Below are 12,767 nucleotides of genomic sequence, written 5' to 3'. Positions count from 1 at the left end.
GCCGGGCGAGCCCCGGCTGGACGCGGTGCCCTGGGGCTGGCAATCACCCGTGGGGACCCCAAGACTTCCTCGCAGCCGAGGTCTCAAAGGTCCCCTTCGGCTTGGCTCCCTGAGGCGAGACCCAGCCCCCGCCCCCAGGCCAGAGGGTGAGTGTGGGAGAGAGTGTGCGTGTGAGTGTGTCGGTGGGCGACGGTGGGGTCGGGTCGACTGGGGGGGCCGGGTGGATACCCACAGCGGAGGGGGGCGGGTGTGGCGGCCGGGGCTTTGGAAGCCTGTGTGGTCCTCTTGCTGTCTCTCTCTCTCCCTCTTTCTCCGTCTCCCTTACTTGTGGTTTCCGGCTCTTGACCTGTCTGGGCTGCGGGGGGTGTGTCTGTGTCTGGGGGGGCGGGCGTGAGGGTGTGTGTGTGTGTGTGTGTGTGTGTGTGCGTGTGTGTGTGCGGTGCGCCCGCGCCTGCGGGAGACCGCGACGTTGCCTGCCAGGATGCGTCTGGGGGTGGGGCTGGGGCCCCGGCCCCGCCCAGAATTGCCTGAGGCCCGCCAAGGGAGCCCCAGACAGAGACCCCCGCGCCCGCGCCCCCGCCCCCGCCGTTCCTCTGGTTTCCTGGACGCCGAAAGCCGAGGGGCTCGCGGGCCGCGCGGAGGCAACCCAGGTGTGCAGCGGGAGTCGGGGCCCCGGCCACCCAACCTGAGAGGGGCTGGAAGGCAGGCGGCGGCTCTGAGCGCGGTGGGGTGCCAGGGGCCAGCGGCAGGTGCGGCTTGCGGTGCGGCTGGGGCCGGGGGCTAAAGGAGAGGGCAGGCAGGGAAAAAAAGAAACAACAAAAAGCCTACAGCACCCGGTATTCCCAGGCGGTCTCCCATCCAAGTACTAACCGGGCCCGACCCTGCTTAGCTTCCGAGATCAGACGAGATCGGGCGCGTTCAGGGTGGTATGGCCGTAGACGGAGGCGGCGGCCGCCAGGCGCCCTAAGAGCCCTGCGCTGCGCCTGCCTTTCGCTCTGACCCGCCGGTCGGGCCAGCCGGCGGCCGCAGCTCTCCAGCTCTCCACGGAGCGCGCGCTGCACTTGAGCTGCACCACCCGCGACCGGACTCCCGGCGGCCCGGTGGCCGGCCCACGCCGCCCCGCCCCCCGCCCCCCGTCACCCCCGGCCAACGCTCGGCCGGCCCGGCCCAGCCCGGCCCGGGGGACCACAGGGCTTCCGGGACCGGGAGCAGCCGGGCCGGGTGTGCCTGCCAGGGGGTGTAGGGGGGAGGGTGGAGTGAGGGGCACGGAGGTCTTGGCGCTCTCCCACCCTGGGACCCTCCAGGCACCACCCCGCTCGGGGGCCGCCGCCCCTCCCCCACCCCCTCGCCCACCTCCCCAAGGCGTTCGCTGCCCAGGGCCTCGGGGCCCGCTGGGGCCCGCGGTCCTCTGAGCCTCCTGCGGGCCTAGGCGCAGCCCAGCCGTGGCCCTGAGCGCCCATCCTGCCCGGCACCTGCGCGGTGCCCAAACCCACCTGCAGCCACCAGCGCCGGCGACCAGAGCTCGTCAGCCCCGCCCCTTCGCCCTACCGAGGCCCCCCCCTCCCCTTGCCCCCACGCCGCCCTCCAAGCACAGGACCTTGCTGAGGGTGCAGACGAGCGACATGCAGCCACACGGACAGGCACACAGACACACTCGCAGGCACCCACGCCAAGCGAGACAGCCGGCCGGCGCAAGCTCGTCAGCCAGGGCCACAGCCACAGCACCCACCCGTGAGAGGCCGGGGCCAGAGGAAGGGACGGCAGGCCGGGGGTCAGGAGAGACAGAGACGGACAGAGATGAAGGTTCAGAGACAGGCTCCCAAGACGGCGAGAGGGCAGATGCAGATGCAGATGCAGATGCAGATGCAGACAGACAGACAGACAGACACGAGCGCGCAGGCACACCCAGGGAGCGAGAGCCAGAGAGAGGGAGACACAGAGCGACCGACAGAGAGACGGAAAGCGGGAGACGGACAGGGGACAGGGGATGGCATCCCATCCGAGACGGACACTCTGGCACAGACCGTCACACACCGCAGAGAGCGGCCCGTGCGCAAGGGAGGGGGCGTCAGCCTTGGGCCGGGCGAGCCCCGGCTGGACGCGGTGCCCTGGGGCTGGCAATCACCCGTGGGGACCCCAAGACTTCCTCGCAGCCGAGGTCTCAAAGGTCCCCTTCGGCTTGGCTCCCTGAGGCGAGACCCAGCCCCCGCCCCCAGGCCAGAGGGTGAGTGTGGGAGAGAGTGTGCGTGTGAGTGTGTCGGTGGGCGACGGTGGGGTCGGGTCGACTGGGGGGGCCGGGTGGATACCCACAGCGGAGGGGGGCGGGTGTGGCGGCCGGGGCTTTGGAAGCCTGTGTGGTCCTCTTGCTGTCTCTCTCTCTCCCTCTTTCTCCGTCTCCCTTACTTGTGGTTTCCGGCTCTTGACCTGTCTGGGCTGCGGGGGGTGTGTCTGTGTCTGGGGGGGCGGGCGTGAGGGGGTGTGTGTGTGTGTGTGTGTGTGTGTGTGTGTGTGTGTGCGTGTGTGTGTGCGGTGCGCCCGCGCCTGCGGGAGACCGCGACGTTGCCTGCCAGGATGCGTCTGGGGGTGGGGCTGGGGCCCCGGCCCCGCCCAGAATTGCCTGAGGCCCGCCAAGGGAGCCCCAGACAGAGACCCCCGCGCCCGCGCCCCCGCCCCCGCCGTTCCTCTGGTTTCCTGGACGCCGAAAGCCGAGGGGCTCGCGGGCCGCGCGGAGGCAACCCAGGTGTGCAGCGGGAGTCGGGGCCCCGGCCACCCAACCTGAGAGGGGCTGGAAGGCAGGCGGCGGCTCTGAGCGCGGTGGGGTGCCAGGGGCCAGCGGCAGGTGCGGCTTGCGGTGCGGCTGGGGCCGGGGGCTAAAGGAGAGGGCAGGCAGGGAAAAAAAGAAACAACAAAAAGCCTACAGCACCCGGTATTCCCAGGCGGTCTCCCATCCAAGTACTAACCGGGCCCGACCCTGCTTAGCTTCCGAGATCAGACGAGATCGGGCGCGTTCAGGGTGGTATGGCCGTAGACGGAGGCGGCGGCCGCCAGGCGCCCTAAGAGCCCTGCGCTGCGCCTGCCTTTCGCTCTGACCCGCCGGTCGGGCCAGCCGGCGGCCGCAGCTCTCCAGCTCTCCACGGAGCGCGCGCTGCACTTGAGCTGCACCACCCGCGACCGGACTCCCGGCGGCCCGGTGGCCGGCCCACGCCGCCCCGCCCCCCGCCCCCCGTCACCCCCGGCCAACGCTCGGCCGGCCCGGCCCAGCCCGGCCCGGGGGACCACAGGGCTTCCGGGACCGGGAGCAGCCGGGCCGGGTGTGCCTGCCAGGGGGTGTAGGGGGGAGGGTGGAGTGAGGGGCGCGGAGGTCTTGGCGCTCTCCCACCCTGGGACCCTCCAGGCACCACCCGGCTCGGGGGCCGCCGCCCCTCCCCCACCCCCTCGCCCACCTCCCCAAGGCGTTCGCTGCCCAGGGCCTCGGGGCCCGCTGGGGCCCGCGGTCCTCTGAGCCTCCTGCGGGCCTAGGCGCAGCCCAGCCGTGGCCCTGAGCGCCCATCCTGCCCGGCACCTGCGCGGTGCCCAAACCCACCTGCAGCCACCAGCGCCGGCGACCAGAGCTCGTCAGCCCCGCCCCTTCGCCCTACCGAGGCCCCCCCCTCCCCTTGCCCCCACGCCGCCCTCCAAGCACAGGACCTTGCTGAGGGTGCAGACGAGCGACATGCAGCCACACGGACAGGCACACAGACACACTCGCAGGCACCCACGCCAAGCGAGACAGCCGGCCGGCGCAAGCTCGTCAGCCAGGGCCACAGCCACAGCACCCACCCGTGAGAGGCCGGGGCCAGAGGAAGGGACGGCAGGCCGGGGGTCAGGAGAGACAGAGATGGACAGAGATGAAGGTTCAGAGACAGGCTCCCAAGACGGCGAGAGGGCAGATGCAGATGCAGATGCAGATGCAGATGCAGACAGACAGACAGACAGACACGAGCGCGCAGGCACACCCAGGGAGCGAGAGCCAGAGAGAGGGAGACACAGAGCGACCGACAGAGAGACGGAAAGCGGGAGACGGACAGGGGACAGGGGATGGCATCCCATCCGAGACGGACACTCTGGCACAGACCGTCACACACCGCAGAGAGCGGCCCGTGCGCAAGGGAGGGGGCGTCAGCCTTGGGCCGGGCGAGCCCCGGCTGGACGCGGTGCCCTGGGGCTGGCAATCACCCGTGGGGACCCCAAGACTTCCTCGCAGCCGAGGTCTCAAAGGTCCCCTTCGGCTTGGCTCCCTGAGGCGAGACCCAGCCCCCGCCCCCAGGCCAGAGGGTGAGTGTGGGAGAGAGTGTGCGTGTGAGTGTGTCGGTGGGCGACGGTGGGGTCGGGTCGACTGGGGGGGCCGGGTGGATACCCACAGCGGAGGGGGGCGGGTGTGGCGGCCGGGGCTTTGGAAGCCTGTGTGGTCCTCTTGCTGTCTCTCTCTCTCCCTCTTTCTCCGTCTCCCTTACTTGTGGTTTCCGGCTCTTGACCTGTCTGGGCTGCGGGGGGTGTGTCTGTGTCTGGGGGGGCGGGCGTGAGGGGGTGTGTGTGTGTGTGTGTGTGTGTGTGTGTGTGTGTGTGCGTGTGTGTGTGCGGTGCGCCCGCGCCTGCGGGAGACCGCGACGTTGCCTGCCAGGATGCGTCTGGGGGTGGGGCTGGGGCCCCGGCCCCGCCCAGAATTGCCTGAGGCCCGCCAAGGGAGCCCCAGACAGAGACCCCCGCGCCCGCGCCCCCGCCCCCGCCGTTCCTCTGGTTTCCTGGACGCCGAAAGCCGAGGGGCTCGCGGGCCGCGCGGAGGCAACCCAGGTGTGCAGCGGGAGTCGGGGCCCCGGCCACCCAACCTGAGAGGGGCTGGAAGGCAGGCGGCGGCTCTGAGCGCGGTGGGGTGCCAGGGGCCAGCGGCAGGTGCGGCTTGCGGTGCGGCTGGGGCCGGGGGCTAAAGGAGAGGGCAGGCAGGGAAAAAAAGAAACAACAAAAAGCCTACAGCACCCGGTATTCCCAGGCGGTCTCCCATCCAAGTACTAACCGGGCCCGACCCTGCTTAGCTTCCGAGATCAGACGAGATCGGGCGCGTTCAGGGTGGTATGGCCGTAGACGGAGGCGGCGGCCGCCAGGCGCCCTAAGAGCCCTGCGCTGCGCCTGCCTTTCGCTCTGACCCGCCGGTCGGGCCAGCCGGCGGCCGCAGCTCTCCAGCTCTCCACGGAGCGCGCGCTGCACTTGAGCTGCACCACCCGCGACCGGACTCCCGGCGGCCCGGTGGCCGGCCCACGCCGCCCCGCCCCCCGCCCCCCGTCACCCCCGGCCAACGCTCGGCCGGCCCGGCCCAGCCCGGCCCGGGGGACCACAGGGCTTCCGGGACCGGGAGCAGCCGGGCCGGGTGTGCCTGCCAGGGGGTGTAGGGGGGAGGGTGGAGTGAGGGGCACGGAGGTCTTGGCGCTCTCCCACCCTGGGACCCTCCAGGCACCACCCCGCTCGGGGGCCGCCGCCCCTCCCCCACCCCCTCGCCCACCTCCCCAAGGCGTTCGCTGCCCAGGGCCTCGGGGCCCGCTGGGGCCCGCGGTCCTCTGAGCCTCCTGCGGGCCTAGGCGCAGCCCAGCCGTGGCCCTGAGCGCCCATCCTGCCCGGCACCTGCGCGGTGCCCAAACCCACCTGCAGCCACCAGCGCCGGCGACCAGAGCTCGTCAGCCCCGCCCCTTCGCCCTACCGAGGCCCCCCCCTCCCCTTGCCCCCACGCCGCCCTCCAAGCACAGGACCTTGCTGAGGGTGCAGACGAGCGACATGCAGCCACACGGACAGGCACACAGACACACTCGCAGGCACCCACGCCAAGCGAGACAGCCGGCCGGCGCAAGCTCGTCAGCCAGGGCCACAGCCACAGCACCCACCCGTGAGAGGCCGGGGCCAGAGGAAGGGACGGCAGGCCGGGGGTCAGGAGAGACAGAGACGGACAGAGATGAAGGTTCAGAGACAGGCTCCCAAGACGGCGAGAGGGCAGATGCAGATGCAGATGCAGATGCAGATGCAGACAGACAGACAGACAGACACGAGCGCGCAGGCACACCCAGGGAGCGAGAGCCAGAGAGAGGGAGACACAGAGCGACCGACAGAGAGACGGAAAGCGGGAGACGGACAGGGGACAGGGGATGGCATCCCATCCGAGACGGACACTCTGGCACAGACCGTCACACACCGCAGAGAGCGGCCCGTGCGCAAGGGAGGGGGCGTCAGCCTTGGGCCGGGCGAGCCCCGGCTGGACGCGGTGCCCTGGGGCTGGCAATCACCCGTGGGGACCCCAAGACTTCCTCGCAGCCGAGGTCTCAAAGGTCCCCTTCGGCTTGGCTCCCTGAGGCGAGACCCAGCCCCCGCCCCCAGGCCAGAGGGTGAGTGTGGGAGAGAGTGTGCGTGTGAGTGTGTCGGTGGGCGACGGTGGGGTCGGGTCGACTGGGGGGGCCGGGTGGATACCCACAGCGGAGGGGGGCGGGTGTGGCGGCCGGGGCTTTGGAAGCCTGTGTGGTCCTCTTGCTGTCTCTCTCTCTCCCTCTTTCTCCGTCTCCCTTACTTGTGGTTTCCGGCTCTTGACCTGTCTGGGCTGCGGGGGGTGTGTCTGTGTCTGGGGGGGCGGGCGTGAGGGGGTGTGTGTGTGTGTGTGTGTGTGTGTGTGTGTGTGTGTGCGTGTGTGTGTGCGGTGCGCCCGCGCCTGCGGGAGACCGCGACGTTGCCTGCCAGGATGCGTCTGGGGGTGGGGCTGGGGCCCCGGCCCCGCCCAGAATTGCCTGAGGCCCGCCAAGGGAGCCCCAGACAGAGACCCCCGCGCCCGCGCCCCCGCCCCCGCCGTTCCTCTGGTTTCCTGGACGCCGAAAGCCGAGGGGCTCGCGGGCCGCGCGGAGGCAACCCAGGTGTGCAGCGGGAGTCGGGGCCCCGGCCACCCAACCTGAGAGGGGCTGGAAGGCAGGCGGCGGCTCTGAGCGCGGTGGGGTGCCAGGGGCCAGCGGCAGGTGCGGCTTGCGGTGCGGCTGGGGCCGGGGGCTAAAGGAGAGGGCAGGCAGGGAAAAAAAGAAACAACAAAAAGCCTACAGCACCCGGTATTCCCAGGCGGTCTCCCATCCAAGTACTAACCGGGCCCGACCCTGCTTAGCTTCCGAGATCAGACGAGATCGGGCGCGTTCAGGGTGGTATGGCCGTAGACGGAGGCGGCGGCCGCCAGGCGCCCTAAGAGCCCTGCGCTGCGCCTGCCTTTCGCTCTGACCCGCCGGTCGGGCCAGCCGGCGGCCGCAGCTCTCCAGCTCTCCACGGAGCGCGCGCTGCACTTGAGCTGCACCACCCGCGACCGGACTCCCGGCGGCCCGGTGGCCGGCCCACGCCGCCCCGCCCCCCGCCCCCCGTCACCCCCGGCCAACGCTCGGCCGGCCCGGCCCAGCCCGGCCCGGGGGACCACAGGGCTTCCGGGACCGGGAGCAGCCGGGCCGGGTGTGCCTGCCAGGGGGTGTAGGGGGGAGGGTGGAGTGAGGGGCGCGGAGGTCTTGGCGCTCTCCCACCCTGGGACCCTCCAGGCACCACCCGGCTCGGGGGCCGCCGCCCCTCCCCCACCCCCTCGCCCACCTCCCCAAGGCGTTCGCTGCCCAGGGCCTCGGGGCCCGCTGGGGCCCGCGGTCCTCTGAGCCTCCTGCGGGCCTAGGCGCAGCCCAGCCGTGGCCCTGAGCGCCCATCCTGCCCGGCACCTGCGCGGTGCCCAAACCCACCTGCAGCCACCAGCGCCGGCGACCAGAGCTCGTCAGCCCCGCCCCTTCGCCCTACCGAGGCCCCCCCCTCCCCTTGCCCCCACGCCGCCCTCCAAGCACAGGACCTTGCTGAGGGTGCAGACGAGCGACATGCAGCCACACGGACAGGCACACAGACACACTCGCAGGCACCCACGCCAAGCGAGACAGCCGGCCGGCGCAAGCTCGTCAGCCAGGGCCACAGCCACAGCACCCACCCGTGAGAGGCCGGGGCCAGAGGAAGGGACGGCAGGCCGGGGGTCAGGAGAGACAGAGATGGACAGAGATGAAGGTTCAGAGACAGGCTCCCAAGACGGCGAGAGGGCAGATGCAGATGCAGATGCAGATGCAGATGCAGACAGACAGACAGACAGACACGAGCGCGCAGGCACACCCAGGGAGCGAGAGCCAGAGAGAGGGAGACACAGAGCGACCGACAGAGAGACGGAAAGCGGGAGACGGACAGGGGACAGGGGATGGCATCCCATCCGAGACGGACACTCTGGCACAGACCGTCACACACCGCAGAGAGCGGCCCGTGCGCAAGGGAGGGGGCGTCAGCCTTGGGCCGGGCGAGCCCCGGCTGGACGCGGTGCCCTGGGGCTGGCAATCACCCGTGGGGACCCCAAGACTTCCTCGCAGCCGAGGTCTCAAAGGTCCCCTTCGGCTTGGCTCCCTGAGGCGAGACCCAGCCCCCGCCCCCAGGCCAGAGGGTGAGTGTGGGAGAGAGTGTGCGTGTGAGTGTGTCGGTGGGCGACGGTGGGGTCGGGTCGACTGGGGGGGCCGGGTGGATACCCACAGCGGAGGGGGGCGGGTGTGGCGGCCGGGGCTTTGGAAGCCTGTGTGGTCCTCTTGCTGTCTCTCTCTCTCCCTCTTTCTCCGTCTCCCTTACTTGTGGTTTCCGGCTCTTGACCTGTCTGGGCTGCGGGGGGTGTGTCTGTGTCTGGGGGGGCGGGCGTGAGGGGATGTGTGTGTGTGTGTGTGTGTGTGTGTGTGTGTGTGTGCGTGTGTGTGTGCGGTGCGCCCGCGCCTGCGGGAGACCGCGACGTTGCCTGCCAGGATGCGTCTGGGGGTGGGGCTGGGGCCCCGGCCCCGCCCAGAATTGCCTGAGGCCCGCCAAGGGAGCCCCAGACAGAGACCCCCGCGCCCGCGCCCCCGCCCCCGCCGTTCCTCTGGTTTCCTGGACGCCGAAAGCCGAGGGGCTCGCGGGCCGCGCGGAGGCAACCCAGGTGTGCAGCGGGAGTCGGGGCCCCGGCCACCCAACCTGAGAGGGGCTGGAAGGCAGGCGGCGGCTCTGAGCGCGGTGGGGTGCCAGGGGCCAGCGGCAGGTGCGGCTTGCGGTGCGGCTGGGGCCGGGGGCTAAAGGAGAGGGCAGGCAGGGAAAAAAAGAAACAACAAAAAGCCTACAGCACCCGGTATTCCCAGGCGGTCTCCCATCCAAGTACTAACCGGGCCCGACCCTGCTTAGCTTCCGAGATCAGACGAGATCGGGCGCGTTCAGGGTGGTATGGCCGTAGACGGAGGCGGCGGCCGCCAGGCGCCCTAAGAGCCCTGCGCTGCGCCTGCCTTTCGCTCTGACCCGCCGGTCGGGCCAGCCGGCGGCCGCAGCTCTCCAGCTCTCCACGGAGCGCGCGCTGCACTTGAGCTGCACCACCCGCGACCGGACTCCCGGCGGCCCGGTGGCCGGCCCACGCCGCCCCGCCCCCCGCCCCCCGTCACCCCCGGCCAACGCTCGGCCGGCCCGGCCCAGCCCGGCCCGGGGGACCACAGGGCTTCCGGGACCGGGAGCAGCCGGGCCGGGTGTGCCTGCCAGGGGGTGTAGGGGGGAGGGTGGAGTGAGGGGCGCGGAGGTCTTGGCGCTCTCCCACCCTGGGACCCTCCAGGCACCACCCGGCTCGGGGGCCGCCGCCCCTCCCCCACCCCCTCGCCCACCTCCCCAAGGCGTTCGCTGCCCAGGGCCTCGGGGCCCGCTGGGGCCCGCGGTCCTCTGAGCCTCCTGCGGGCCTAGGCGCAGCCCAGCCGTGGCCCTGAGCGCCCATCCTGCCCGGCACCTGCGCGGTGCCCAAACCCACCTGCAGCCACCAGCGCCGGCGACCAGAGCTCGTCAGCCCCGCCCCTTCGCCCTACCGAGGCCCCCCCCTCCCCTTGCCCCCACGCCGCCCTCCAAGCACAGGACCTTGCTGAGGGTGCAGACGAGCGACATGCAGCCACACGGACAGGCACACAGACACACTCGCAGGCACCCACGCCAAGCGAGACAGCCGGCCGGCGCAAGCTCGTCAGCCAGGGCCACAGCCACAGCACCCACCCGTGAGAGGCCGGGGCCAGAGGAAGGGACGGCAGGCCGGGGGTCAGGAGAGACAGAGATGGACAGAGATGAAGGTTCAGAGACAGGCTCCCAAGACGGCGAGAGGGCAGATGCAGATGCAGATGCAGATGCAGATGCAGACAGACAGACAGACAGACACGAGCGCGCAGGCACACCCAGGGAGCGAGAGCCAGAGAGAGGGAGACACAGAGCGACCGACAGAGAGACGGAAAGCGGGAGACGGACAGGGGACAGGGGATGGCATCCCATCCGAGACGGACACTCTGGCACAGACCGTCACACACCGCAGAGAGCGGCCCGTGCGCAAGGGAGGGGGCGTCAGCCTTGGGCCGGGCGAGCCCCGGCTGGACGCGGTGCCCTGGGGCTGGCAATCACCCGTGGGGACCCCAAGACTTCCTCGCAGCCGAGGTCTCAAAGGTCCCCTTCGGCTTGGCTCCCTGAGGCGAGACCCAGCCCCCGCCCCCAGGCCAGAGGGTGAGTGTGGGAGAGAGTGTGCGTGTGAGTGTGTCGGTGGGCGACGGTGGGGTCGGGTCGACTGGGGGGGGCCGGGTGGATACCCACAGCGGAGGGGGGCGGGTGTGGCGGCCGGGGCTTTGGAAGCCTGTGTGGTCCTCTTGCTGTCTCTCTCTCTCCCTCTTTCTCCGTCTCCCTTACTTGTGGTTTCCGGCTCTTGACCTGTCTGGGCTGCGGGGGGTGTGTCTGTGTCTGGGGGGGCGGGCGTGAGGGTGTGTGTGTGTGTGTGTGTGTGTGTGTGCGTGTGTGTGTGCGGTGCGCCCGCGCCTGCGGGAGACCGCGACGTTGCCTGCCAGGATGCGTCTGGGGGTGGGGCTGGGGCCCCGGCCCCGCCCAGAATTGCCTGAGGCCCGCCAAGGGAGCCCCAGACAGAGACCCCCGCGCCCGCGCCCCCGCCCCCGCCGTTCCTCTGGTTTCCTGGACGCCGAAAGCCGAGGGGCTCGCGGGCCGCGCGGAGGCAACCCAGGTGTGCAGCGGGAGTCGGGGCCCCGGCCACCCAACCTGAGAGGGGCTGGAAGGCAGGCGGCGGCTCTGAGCGCGGTGGGGTGCCAGGGGCCAGCGGCAGGTGCGGCTTGCGGTGCGGCTGGGGCCGGGGGCTAAAGGAGAGGGCAGGCAGGGAAAAAAAGAAACAACAAAAAGCCTACAGCACCCGGTATTCCCAGGCGGTCTCCCATCCAAGTACTAACCGGGCCCGACCCTGCTTAGCTTCCGAGATCAGACGAGATCGGGCGCGTTCAGGGTGGTATGGCCGTAGACGGAGGCGGCGGCCGCCAGGCGCCCTAAGAGCCCTGCACTGCGCCTGCCTTTCGCTCTGACCCGCCGGTCGGGCCAGCCGGCGGCCGCAGCTCTCCAGCTCTCCACGGAGCGCGCGCTGCACTTGAGCTGCACCACCCGCGACCGGACTCCCGGCGGCCCGGTGGCCGGCCCACGCCGCCCCGCCCCCCGCCCCCCGTCACCCCCGGCCAACGCTCGGCCGGCCCGGCCCAGCCCGGCCCGGGGGACCACAGGGCTTCCGGGACCGGGAGCAGCCGGGCCGGGTGTGCCTGCCGGGGGGTGTAGGGGGGAGGGTGGAGTGAGGGGCGCGGAGGTCTTGGCGCTCTCCCACCCTGGGACCCTCCAGGCACCACCCGGCTCGGGAGCCGCCGCCCCTCCCCCACCCCCTCGCCCACCTCCCCAAGGCGTTCGCTGCCCAGGGCCTCGGGGCCCGCTGGGGCCCGCGGTCCTCTGAGCCTCCTGCGGGCCTAGGCGCAGCCCAGCCGTGGCCCTGAGCGCCCATCCTGCCCGGCACCTGCGCGGTGCCCAAACCCACCTGCAGCCACCAGCGCCGGCGACCAGAGCTCGTCAGCCCCGCCCCTTCGCCCTACCGAGGCCCCCCCCTCCCCTTGCCCCCACGCCGCCCTCCAAGCACAGGACCTTGCTGAGGGTGCAGACGAGCGACATGCAGCCACACGGACAGGCACACAGACACACTCGCAGGCACCCACGCCAAGCGAGACAGCCGGCCGGCGCAAGCTCGTCAGCCAGGGCCACAGCCACAGCACCCACCCGTGAGAGGCCGGGGCCAGAGGAAGGGACGGCAGGCCGGGGGTCAGGAGAGACAGAGACGGACAGAGATGAAGGTTCAGAGACAGGCTCCCAAGACGGCGAGAGGGCAGATGCAGATGCAGATGCAGATGCAGATGCAGACAGACAGACAGACAGACACGAGCGCGCAGGCACACCCAGGGAGCGAGAGCCAGAGAGAGGGAGACACAGAGCGACCGACAGAGAGACGGAAAGCGGGAGACGGACAGGGGACAGGGGATGGCATCCCATCCGAGACGGACACTCTGGCACAGACCGTCACACACCGCAGAGAGCGGCCCGTGCGCAAGGGAGGGGGCGTCAGCCTTGGGCCGGGCGAGCCCCGGCTGGACGCGGTGCCCTGGGGCTGGCAATCACCCGTGGGGACCCCAAGACTTCCTCGCAGCCGAGGTCTCAAAGGTCCCCTTCGGCTTGGCTCCCTGAGGCGAGACCCAGCCCCCGCCCCCAGGCCAGAGGGTGAGTGTGGGAGAGAGTGTGCGTGTGAGTGTGTCGGTGGGCGACGGTGGGGTCGGGTCGACTGGGGGGGGCCGGGTGGATACCCACAGCGGAGGGGGGCGGGT

The 12,767-nt window shown here is 71.4% G+C and overlaps 6 non-coding genes across 6 annotated transcripts; all 6 read right to left on the bottom strand.

The window, feature by feature from the left end:
- Positions 1-821: 821 nt before the first annotated feature.
- Positions 822-940, bottom strand: LOC128071198 (5S ribosomal RNA). The gene has a single exon (XR_008201741.1). It is a non-coding gene; the product is annotated as a 5S ribosomal RNA (ribosomal RNA).
- A 1,971-nt stretch (positions 941-2,911) lies between these two features.
- LOC128071197 (5S ribosomal RNA) lies at positions 2,912-3,030 on the bottom strand. Its single transcript, XR_008201740.1, has one exon. It is a non-coding gene; the product is annotated as a 5S ribosomal RNA (ribosomal RNA).
- A 1,971-nt stretch (positions 3,031-5,001) lies between these two features.
- LOC128071196 (5S ribosomal RNA) lies at positions 5,002-5,120 on the bottom strand. The gene has a single exon (XR_008201739.1). It is a non-coding gene; the product is annotated as a 5S ribosomal RNA (ribosomal RNA).
- A 1,971-nt stretch (positions 5,121-7,091) lies between these two features.
- LOC128071195 (5S ribosomal RNA) lies at positions 7,092-7,210 on the bottom strand. Its single transcript, XR_008201738.1, has one exon. It is a non-coding gene; the product is annotated as a 5S ribosomal RNA (ribosomal RNA).
- Positions 7,211-9,181: 1,971 nt separating this feature from the next.
- Positions 9,182-9,300, bottom strand: LOC128071194 (5S ribosomal RNA). Its single transcript, XR_008201737.1, has one exon. It is a non-coding gene; the product is annotated as a 5S ribosomal RNA (ribosomal RNA).
- A 1,960-nt stretch (positions 9,301-11,260) lies between these two features.
- Positions 11,261-11,379, bottom strand: LOC128071193 (5S ribosomal RNA). The gene has a single exon (XR_008201736.1). It is a non-coding gene; the product is annotated as a 5S ribosomal RNA (ribosomal RNA).
- Between the last annotated feature and the right edge of the window lie 1,388 nt (positions 11,380-12,767).

Source organism: Budorcas taxicolor, unplaced genomic scaffold (assembly GCF_023091745.1).
Source record: "Budorcas taxicolor isolate Tak-1 unplaced genomic scaffold, Takin1.1 scaffold290, whole genome shotgun sequence".
NCBI classification, from domain to species: Eukaryota; Metazoa; Chordata; class Mammalia; order Artiodactyla; family Bovidae; genus Budorcas; species Budorcas taxicolor.
This window is presented reverse-complemented; position numbering and strand designations above follow the sequence as displayed.